The sequence below is a fragment of the Sardina pilchardus genome, chromosome 1, assembly GCF_963854185.1.
Source record: "Sardina pilchardus chromosome 1, fSarPil1.1, whole genome shotgun sequence".
Lineage (NCBI taxonomy): Eukaryota > Metazoa > Chordata > Actinopteri > Clupeiformes > Clupeidae > Sardina > Sardina pilchardus.
The window spans coordinates 9174844-9186455 of record NC_084994.1 but is presented as its reverse complement, the minus strand read 5'-3'; the positions used below and the strand labels follow the sequence as shown (position 1 = coordinate 9186455).

At 41.2% G+C, this 11612-nt stretch overlaps 1 long non-coding RNA gene across 1 annotated transcript; it reads left to right on the top strand.

The window, feature by feature from the left end:
* The first annotated feature begins 3111 nt into the window (after positions 1-3111).
* Positions 3112-7304, top strand: LOC134097288 (uncharacterized). The gene is made up of 5 exons (XR_009940905.1): positions 3112-3752; positions 4968-5059; positions 5287-5530; positions 5751-5858; positions 7157-7304. It is a non-coding gene; the product is annotated as an uncharacterized LOC134097288 (long non-coding RNA).
* Positions 7305-11612: the final 4308 nt, after the last annotated feature.

Sequence of the window (11612 nt, the reverse complement as noted above, 5' to 3'; positions counted from 1 at the left end):
TCCGCCCATATTTCTTCTCTTTCACCATCACACTCGGACCAAACTCGTCTTTCTTCACATCATTCATGGCTTCTGGTTTCTTACTGGTCTCGGGTTGTTGTGCATCTCCGTTGGTCTGCGTCTGCATCTCCTCCTCCTTCTTCACTCGTCGTCCTTGTGGTCTGCAGCAGTCCACCAGCACCACTGATACCCTCTTCATCTGGGCCAGAGACACGGGGTCTGTAGGGAACAGGTGGGTTAAGGAGCTGTTTATATTATTGTAGTGCACTGTTTTGTTCGGAATGTTGGTGTGGTCAGAGTAGGAAGAAACACAACATGAGTACGTGAGCAAGTCCTAGATTCATCCAAGTTCTGCCAAATTAACAGTCTGTGTGTATGTATACTGTATGTGTGTGTGTGTGTGTGTGTACTAATGGTTTCTGGCCTCTTACTGGTCTCGGGTTGTTCTGCATCTCCGTTGGTCTGCGTCTGCATCTCCTCCTCCTTCACTCGTCGTCCTTGTGGTCTGCAGCAGTCCACCAGCACCACTGATACCCTCTTCATCTGGGCCAGAGACACGGGGTCTGTAGGGAACAGGTCGGTTTAGAAGCCGAGGACTCCAGTGTACATGTTGGAGCAGTTGACAGTGTATGACAATTGACCATTTGCAAAAGCCACGCCCCCTGGTTACTGTTACCACGCCCGTCAAACAATTGAGAACAGACATTCTAGCCATGGCTGGGTTGAGCTTGGCTACCTAATGGTTAGTGATTGATTGGCTTTGGAGTAATGCAGCAGACATATCCTCCAGGGCACGACAGAAAGGGCTGCAATATGCAGTGGAGGGACATGTTCAAACTGTTAAAATAAGCGAAGACGGGAATATTCGGGAACAATCGAGGCAACGATGATACAGATAAGAAACCTCACGACCTTGCAATGCAATCAGCATTGTGGACCAGTAATGTTCCTGCACTGCCGGATAAGTGGCCTACGTTTTAAATTGGGACCTTAATACACGGTATGCCAGATAGCAAGAGGTTAGCGGTCCACTGGCAACCACCACCCGAGAGCAAACCAGCGTCAACCCCCCCTTGCTATCTCGGTATAACAACATGGTTAGCGGTTGCTACTGAGCAAATATGTCATGACTTTACAGATAGCAACACGTGTTGATTTGTTGGTGAAATGTTAAGCACTGCTTTCAGTAACAATACTAGATGGAACCACAACTGCAACGTTCAGTTTTGCAGATTTTATAGCCTCCAGTGATAGTCAACCTCTTGCTAAATTGTCTGAGTCAATAGCAACATAATCAGTGCTTGACAGGCTAACAACTAAAGGCTGCCCGAATTTCCTACGGGATAATAAAGTATCTAGTGTTTTAACTTTACTACTTTTGATAAACAATGTTATAAAGAACCACAACTGTTAACTTACATCCAGTTTTACAGATAGTATGTACTTACTTAGCTACTTAATTGATATGCTAGCTTTACTTAGGCTACCTCAGAGCGGTAGATAAAACAGAGTGGCGACACTCCCATAGACCTCCATAGGAAAAAATGGCAGCGCTTTTTCCAGGCTATTTCCTCTTTATGGGGCTTTTGGAACTGTTTACAGCCAATCTCTTGGTCAGTAGTCAATGAGTTAATTGATTACACCTTCCAGCATCAGAAGTACATCCCACCCTCCTGCGATTCAGCACAGGTTTTTTTGGAACTTTTGATCGTGGCGGCAACATCAAAGAGTGTCGCAACTCTCTCTTTCTATGGCTCTGGGCTACCTTAGAGCAGACAACCTCCAAGCGGTTTTGTACACGCAGCCTCACAGCCGTGTTTACACTTCTTTGAGTCACGGTAAAATGTCATACCAAGTGTAATTATCTTATATTAAGGTAAATAATCTATTTTGTATTGTTTTAAGTACGAAAATACTTACCTAGTGCTCTCTCAAAAGATAATTTCACTTAATTTAAGTAGACTTTGACTTATTTTAAGGAGTCTTATCAAGATAGATTGACTTACTGCACTGGCAGATAAATTAGCTTGTTTTACAAAAAAAATTACTTACTGCACTGGCAGATATTTTTTTCTTATTTTCAGGAAGAATTGACTTAAAATAAGACTTTTTTTCTTAAATGAAGTGAAATGATATCAAAAGAAAGCACTAGGTAAGTGTTTTCATACTGAAAGCAATACAAATGAGTTTTTTTGCCTTGATATAAGATTAAAACACTTGGTTAGATTTTATTAGACAAGCCATTTTTTGCAGTGTAGCTAATTTAGATACGCTTTAAGGTAGGTATGGAATTCTCTTTTTTGGCCATTTTTGCAAAATCACTTGAAATCCTATTCCTAACCCACTTACAGCCACTGAGTTGGAAGCACTGAAATGGAAATGTAACACGTCAATCATCTGTGAAACGGGCAGGGCTAAAAAAAACTCCAGCCAATTATATCAATGACCCTCAAGTATCATTTCACAGCTCATTCGTCAATCTAACGGTCGTACTCCTCCTTGTATTGTGTTTCATTTTTTTTTAAAGTATTTTCTACGCCCAATTATTGTTAAAAAAAAAACATTCACATTATATGAAAGGAGAGCGATGAAAAGGTGACCTTTTGGCGTTAAAGGCGATGCAATGAAAAATGTGGGTGCACCTAGATTTTGCACTGGTGTACCTAAAAAACAAAAAAAAAGCTAGGTGCACCATTGCGACCAATGCAAAAAGTTAGTCTGGAGCCCTGTATGGCCCTAGGTGATGTGAAGTAGGTGTTGCTATGGCATCAACACATTTTAGCCTATAGGCTAGGTGATGCAGCCTGGGTGCAGCCGATCTTTACATTATATGCCTTTCACTCAACAGGGTATATGAAGAAACAAGTGTTCGCTTCATTTTTTTGAGCAGTGAATAATTTAGGTAACCTCACAATACAACCACAGCCTAGGCAACATCGCGCCTGCGATCTCTGGCGAACCCCAATGGGAACCACTGACATAGAGACCAAAACCGCCGCATCGATGCTGAATCGTGCTTGCCCCGCATCGCGATGCATCGCCGAATCGATTATTGTTGACACCACTAAAAAGGAGGTGACTGAGAATGCGTTTCAACTGCCCTCCCCCCCCAGCACACGACGTCATTTCAACGTTGATATTTGGGCTAAATCCCGTCGGTCCGTCATGGCCCTGATTTCAACCAAAATTAGACGTAGAATAATGGTCTTGTTTTGGCCGGCCCATTTTGGTCTAAGGAAAGACGTCTTTAGCACGTCCTTTTTCAGACCACATATCAACTAATTAAATCCTGATGTAAATTATCAGTTATAGTCTACCTAGGACTACATTATCGTTCCTGTCGACCATCTTTCCCCCCCGGGGATTGCCCAAATCCGCCGCGAACTCTACGGGCGCCCGGCGCCGCCATCTTGGCTGCCGTTAACTGCGTGTGTGACTTTTGTTTGTTTACTCATGGCAACAGTTGATATGGACGGACAACTCTGTTTTTAGCCTTCTCCCCTCTGAAAAAAAAATCAGAGGAAAAATTCAGATGGAAAAAAATCAGTCATTGAAATAATGAGTAATTAAAATTCTGATAAAAAAAAAAAATCACATAAATGTTCACGTAAAGGAGACAGGAGTGAACTCTGCGCATGTACAAGAGGAACGGAGGCGGGAAGCCGTAGCCGAGCCCATTTCGAACTTTGTTTGAAACACACAGTCAGTTGAAGCCGTTGAAGAACAGCGTGAAGATGGAACCTGCTACTGAGGTAAGTGAGTTTATGCCTATGATTTAGGAAGTAGAAATGTAACATTTTGATCGAGAGTCAGTTTTGCCAAAACGAGACGAATGCTCTGAACACCATCAACAGTGCTATCAGAGATGATTATGCGGACAGCGGAGTAATCGAGGATCTGTATGTTACCATGCTAACTTAACCTGTCCTGGGCTAGTTTTACTTGAGTGGAGAAATTCTTCTGTGTTAATTCACTCTACCGCTGATAATGTAGTCGGACTTGAAACCCGTTTGTAATTGCTGTTAGGTCCCGTTATCTCTATGAAAGGAAAGTATTTTCTGTCTGATCTATTCGACACAATTTAGGGCCGTTTGTGGTAACGTAGGAAGTTAGGAACCTGATTGCAACACGCATGATTTCGTGGACCTGCTTAGAACGTTCACAAAGGTAGCGCGAAAATTTGAATTTTTTTCGCGGCTAGATCTACCCGTCCCGAAGAGTCCTTTGTAACCATGGATATCTCTCCACCGTCCTGCTAGATACACTAGACTAGAGTAGACAAGCAGCGCGCTGTTATCCACTTCATTTTTTGTTGTAGCATTTTGGTAGCAACAACTTGTACTTGTTGCCAACAGGACTATTTTAAATACCAGAATCGCTATTAGGCCCACTCTCCATGTATTGTTTATGGTTCATAGCAAGCAGTCATCATTACCAGACGTGGAGAACCTGTTGACCAGTTGTGCAGCATGTTAATAGTGTTATTGTTGTTGTTGTTATTATTATTATTATTATGAATAATAATGATAGTAATATCTATCTATTTATTGACTGTCATTTGGCACAGAGTAGTAACAGAGTGGTCATCATTGTCGAGGCTCAGATGCCCAGGTTGTGCAATATGTTGGTATTTTAAAGTGAAAGGTAGGGGAAACTAGTTGTGTGTTTATGTGATTGTATTGTAGCGCCGAAGCTATGTACCCCCTTGTTGGACTATCCCCTGTGGTCCCTTTGTGTCCCCTGGTTTCCTGGTCTGTGTGTGTGTCTCCCTCTTCCTCCTGTGTTATAGACTGTGTCAATAAGTTCTGATGGGTTTGTGTTTAATGATTATTTTTGGAAATTGGTTATGTAAGAAGTGACACTTCCAGCGTGTTTTTACTAGACGCTGCTTTTGAGGTCTGGGATTCCTGTCATTTTTCTGTGTAACTGTTGCTTTTTCTAAAGCCTTTGCTCATTTGTCTTCTCAGCACATCAACTCTTAAGTGTGTCCCTGGAAGATCTACCATCAACTTCCAGAACTGCAACTGCTAGTACTGTCAGATGGTGAATGCTACTCAGGGTAAAAAAAAAAAACTTTACGTAAAACCATTTTCATCTATTATTTCAAGTTCTGTCTCAAAATGTGTTTGAAGCCATTATTCTAAGCTAAAGTAACTGCTGGATGACTTTGAAGAATCTGAACAGTGTACGGTTCACTATGTACTGAATTTTATTATTTCTAAGTGTTGTAGCAAGCAAAGTTGTTTTATTCTAACTTTGCTTTTTTGTCTTTTTTTTTTGAAACAGCAAACACCATTGTTACACCACTTTGAAGGAGAGCCTGGTCATTTGGTCCCCTCAGCTTCTCCCTTTCTCAGTGATATGTTCATTGTGGCTGGGATAATTGTGGGGCACTCTTTCCTTCATGGAGGACCCTGCTTGTCTGGACTCTGTGATGTGGTTGTCCATACTGCTTCGTGGGAGCCCAGACACGGCTACAGTAAACCTGGAGGACTGTGCAGACCTGGACATTAGAGAAACAATCAGGCTTGTATGTTTACATAGAAAATACTAATGTTTGATGTTATGTTGTGTTTTTATTTTGTTTTGTTGTTGTTTGTGTGTTGCCCCCAAAAGACTGTGGGTCTTTGATTTTATAATGATTTTAGAAAAACTGAGGAGTCAACTGGTGGACCCACTATTATGATTCTATAAACTTTTAACACACTGTCTAACCATTATGTATCTCTTTCATGCTCTCCATCTTCAAGCTGGAGGTGGAATCAAACCTATCAGCTGAAGAAATGGGAAGGGTACAGAACGTGGCCTCTTCCTGGGACCTCCCTCCGCTAACCACAACCAACAGGGCCCTTAATGCTGTGAGTGAAATACATTTATATTTCCCTATGCTTTAGTGTGCTATACATTTTCCTTTCCCCCCCGCATTTGGTAATTTAGTCAATCAGCAGACGCTTCTATCCAAAACAACCTAAAACTACACTTTGGAGGTGTGTTTTTTTTATGTCGGTCTGGTTTGACTTGATGTAGCCGTTTTAAGACGACTGCAGACGTGATTATTTCTGAGATTCTGATGAGTTTTCAACCATGACGTATGCACAATAAATTCCAGTTTTGAAAACATATCAGAATCTCAGAAATAATCACGTCGTGACGCCTTCTAAATGCGGCCGCGCTGTCAGCTGTTCATTCACGACAGCGGAAGAGAAAAGTACCTGTTAGCATGCTAAATTCGACATCCAAACGTAACGAGGAGACTCGCGCGAGCTAAACTGCTATTAATTCTGCTTAACATGCTGCGCAAATGTGTTCAAAACGGCTGCTGTACGGTCCTAAAATGTACACCGTACTGCTGCATTCAAGTTAACTCTGCTAACGTCTCACAACGTAGCCTACATTAGGGAGACTAAACTAAGTTATGCATTCGAGCTGTATCTCCAAGCGTTAGAATAGTGTCAACGAAGAGACTCTTGTGTGGGGGCGGATCTGTGGGGGAAATCAATGTGAATGGAATTGTACATTGTAATTGATAACACCTGCGTGTTCAGGGCTGCCCGCGGTGAAGCCAGAGAGGGTTAGGAGACGCTAGCTAAGGCCGGGGATGTAGGAGTGAGGACTGATTGTCGCTTCCCAGTCAGGGGGTTTTCCTCGTAAGCTGCTGTGGAGGCAGCGTTGGATCGGGTACTTCACCGGCCAGCGGGCCGGTCAGCGGGCCGGTCAGCGGTTGAGACCACACAAGAGTCTCTTCGTTACACTATTCTAACGCTTAGAGATACGGCTCGAATGCATAACTTAGTTTAGTCTCCCTAATGTGGGCTACGTTGTGAGACGTTAGCAAAAGTTCACTTGAATGCCGCCGTTTTGAACACATTTGCGCCGCATGTTAAGCAGAATTAATAGCAGTTTAGCTCGCCGTATGTGGCAACAACAATCCTTCAACAATCGTTAATGTTTTGTTAAATGCACATGCAGAGGCAGTGGTTTCATTCGGGCAAAGAAAAAGCTGCGTGCGCGCAGCTCAATGAAAGTGATTCAATTGATAACATGATTTAAAAATAATTTCAATCGTACAACATAGAACATTATTTCGTGGCGGCCCGCCACAGATTACTCAATGTATGGGAAACACTGTTAATGAAAATGTTTCCTGTCATTTCAGCTGCGGTGAAAAATGGAGCAACAAGGCTGACCGTGACATCGGGAGAGCTGAGGCAGATCATCTTAAACATGATGAACCTGGACGGTCCGGTGGCGGAGACTTCAAGAATTAAATAAAATTACAATGAAATGGATAACGTTTGTTTGACTGTTTGTTTACGCCTAGCTTGCTATTGTAATGTAGGCCTATTAGATTATGTATTTATCATCTAGATGGTTAAGTTGGTAAATGAAAATGCTTAATGCACATTTTAAAAGCCTATAATAGGATAATATAGGCTTATTTTAACAGCAATAGTATGGGTAATGGTAAAGTTAGTAAGTGCTTAATGCACATTATTTAAAAGCCTATAATAGGATAATATAGGCTTATAAATTAATATATAACAGCAAAATTCTGGTTGAAAGTAGGTCCATGGCAGCACCTAAACAAGACGTGGTTTCAACCAAATTTAAACGTTGAAAAGGCGTCTTTCCATAGACGTCTTTTCAACAACCATGAAAAGACGTCATCTAACCTTTCACTTTTAAACCAAACTGGGCCGTTGTTTCGACGACTTGACAAGACGTCTTTTCAACGACTTTTCAACGTGATTTTGCTGGGGGGGTCGTTATTATGCGAAAATGCATTTAATTGGTTGGGATAACATTTTGGGAATGGTGGTGAAGAAGTTCAATCTTGCCCCTTGTCTCGAAATATGAGATGTTCATTATGTGATGATATAATTGACATGGTTATGGCCCGTATGTTAGTGTGAAAGAATTGGATGTAAGATGATCCTGGTATTTGTGCTGCACCCAGTGTAAATTTGCAGTTTGTTAAACTTACATTTGCAGGCAGACAAAATGAAGCCAACGCATATTAAACTTACCAACAGAGTGCACCTCCATGTGTTGTGTTTCGAGCAGCATGCATTGTATGATTGTAAGAGTCTGCAACTGCTGCAACTGCGAAGGCAAAACGCCATGCTAACTGGCTGAAGCTAACCCTCCAGATCCTGCCCCCTGGTGTTCCATACGGTCCCCCACCCCTGCTGTCTGAGAGGACTTACTTTCCAGCAGATACTCGTGCTCATCGTGTTCTTTCTTCGAGTCACTCTCCATTGTTGTCTGTGTCGATGCATTGTAATCAACGCTGGACTCTGCAAATGGCTTTTCTTCTTCATCTAGACGTGTAATCATAGCACCAAACGGGTTTGCTTCAGTCACTTCGGTCAGGAGCCCAACGGCGCTCCGAGATCCATATCAGCAAGCCAAAGACAACCCCATTCGAAGTTATATCGAATTATGGGCTACATAGCATAAGCCTCAAGCAACAGTGCTACGTTTACATTAAGCTTCAAACAGTGTTTATCTCCACTAAATTTAGCATTGCTGAACGAACGAGGTGGTTCCGTGAAGTACTCCAGAAAATGTTTCTAAACGAAATTCTTCTTGGTTAGCAGACCAGCCACACAACTATGCAATACTGCCACCACATGGAACGGAGTTGGACTGCATACATTGGGAGATTCAGCCTTCTGCTTCTGTAAGGCTTTAAATATAATAGGGTTAGGCTACTGAGACACTTACACATTTGGAGACTATCCAATCTTTTTCTAAAGCTTCTGTCTTGAAATTGAATTTAAACAAATGTCTATCCATCAGTGTAACATAAGCCTACAATATCCCTATAAAAAAGGCGGGGTGGAAAACAAATTGGGTTATTCCTAGCCCAAGGTTGGGTTAAAAGAACTTTTCGGTTGGTGACAATTTAACTCTAAATTGGGTTACCTTTACCAAACCGACTATGGGTCATTCTTACAAACATGATGGGTCAAAATAACCCAGAAAATGAGTTCACCTAGCAGCCCAGTACTGATTTATATTTACCTCTCTGGTCACGGTGCATTATATATTTGAATTTGACCCACAAGACAAGGGGTGTTCTGTTTTTTTTGCTTTTTTTTTTATTTACAAAAACACATTCCTTTACTTTATTTTACTTTCAAGCTGAAATAGAAATAGGAGAATACATTATATTCATTTTGATACTTTTGTATTGTCCACAATACATGGATTGCCACAAATGATCAGTACAAAAATAATAAATAAATAAATAAAACACTGTTTAATTTCATTTTGGAAAAAAAACAATTTGACTAAAATCTGTAACTGTGAGAGCGTATGTCTGCGTGGGTGTGTCTGTGTGTGCGTGTGAAGAGGAGAGAGAGAGAGAGAGAGAGAGAGAGAGAGAGAGAGAGAGAGAGAGAGCGAGAGAGAGAGAGACAGACAGACAAGCAGTGCGCTAGGGCAGTCTTCACAAATGGCACTCCTCTCCTAACCATTTAGAAAACCTGTGTTGCGCTATATAGCCTAATTCTCCTAACCATTTTGATGCACTCACAGAAGACCTGCTGTTGAGTTTGACTCTTTGTCCAATACTGTATGAACGGATTGGGGTTTTTTTTTGTTTGTTTTAAAAAGAAAAGAAAATAACTATACTGGTGATAATGTTATTATCAAACATCAAAAATGAAAATAATGACTTTTCACAATCAATTCAATAAATATTTATTACAGATTCACAGGCAGGGTCCATAACATGTACAATAATAATAAAAATTGCATGCCAGTGTTTTCAAATCCTGGTACCACACTCTGACCTTTCGGAGGTCTCCGATTACTCCGGGTGACACTTGAACCGACAACTTTCAGGCTGCACGTTATTCCCCTAATTAAGATGAGTTGATACCTACCTCTCATGTTTCAATGCGTGCACTCACTGGCTCTGGCGCGCGGCGCAACTTTGATAGCACTTAGCTAGCCCAATGCATTCATTAGGATCCAAACAGAGATGAAGTTATAGAAGCGACCAAACACCTCCATGTTTTCCCTATTAAAATACAGTTACACGAGTAGTCACACGACCAAGTATGGTGAGACAAATTAAAACATGGTGCATTTCTAAGCAGGTAACTATAGAGGGATAACTATATTGTGTGGCGCAGTAATATCCTCACTCTTGCACTTTCAGTTTCACTTTGGAGTGAGGATATTACTAAGCGCTAAGTGCTCCCAATATTATTCCGCCACACAATATACTTATCCCTTTTACCTGAAACTTGAGAGGTATGTATCAACTGATCTTAATTAAGCGAATAACGTAGTTCAATATGAAAAAACGGTGAAGTGTTCCTTTAACCACTACTACACTATCACCACCCTACAGACTACTGCACGCTAGCCCAGGTCCTTAACCACTACATGATCACCACCTACAGCCTGGATAACACCAGATGAGGGGTGCCTCTCATTCAGCGCTTATACGTCCTCCCTCGCTCCTCGGGCCCAATCCTCACTGATCTACATAAAGAATGATGGGGCGAAAACAATGGGATAGTCTATCCAGTGTAAGTTATAGATCAGTGGGAACGCCCCTCGAGGATCGAGGAGGCATGTTGAGAAGCACCTGAGGTCTGGGACGCAGGCATTTTCTCGTATTTGAAGCGTGGTGCCCGGATCTGTTTATTGAGCGCTCCTAATGTCCATCAAATGCGCGGTACGTAGGTCATGACCAATCGTTATCAATTGTACCAGATTTAATAGGCTACTTCAAAATCACATTTGTTAAACTAGAAATGCAATTCCAAGGAATTACCAGTGCATGAAAATGCAAAAATAGATAGATAACGTAGATATGGTTAATACTAAGGTGTAGCTAGGGTAAACATGGTGGTTGCATAGTTTACAGAGAGTTGATAATGTGAAGGTAGACAGTTTAAAGATGAAACGTTCCAGTTCTAACTTAACTAATGATTTCTATTCATGTTAAAATGTTGATTAGCTAACTTAGCTAATGATTTCTAGTAGTTGCGCTAAAAATGCTTATTATGCTAGCAATGCTAACTTTACTAACAATGCTAACCAGGTTGATTAGCTAACTTAACCGATGATTTCTAGCAGTAATGCAAAAAATGCTAACTATGCTAACAATGCTAAATTTGCTAACAATGCTAACCAGGTTGATTAGCTAACTTAGTTGATGATTTTTTGCAGTTATGCTAAAAATGCTAACTATGCTAACAATGCTAGCTATGCTAACCATGCTAACTAGCTAACTTGTTAGTGAGGACTTTTATTTTGAAACATTTGTTGCTAGGGTCTCCATGGTGGCCACTATCATGAAACAAGAAGTTACTGCAGTATAATCATGTTGGTTGCTATAGAAACGGTCATAAACACTTAATTTTAATGGTTGCTATGTTGGTTGCTAGGTACATGGAGGTTTCATGTAGTTGACTGGAGGCATAGTGGATGATAACTGACAGTTGGAATGGTTGAACAGTTTAATAGTTGAGTAGTTTCAGTGGTTAAATGATTTAATAGTGTATTATTGCAGTGAGGACCTTTATTTTGAAACAGTTGTGGACAGAGGAAGTAGTGAAACAGGATCTGTAGTCTTAATGAGATTGTAT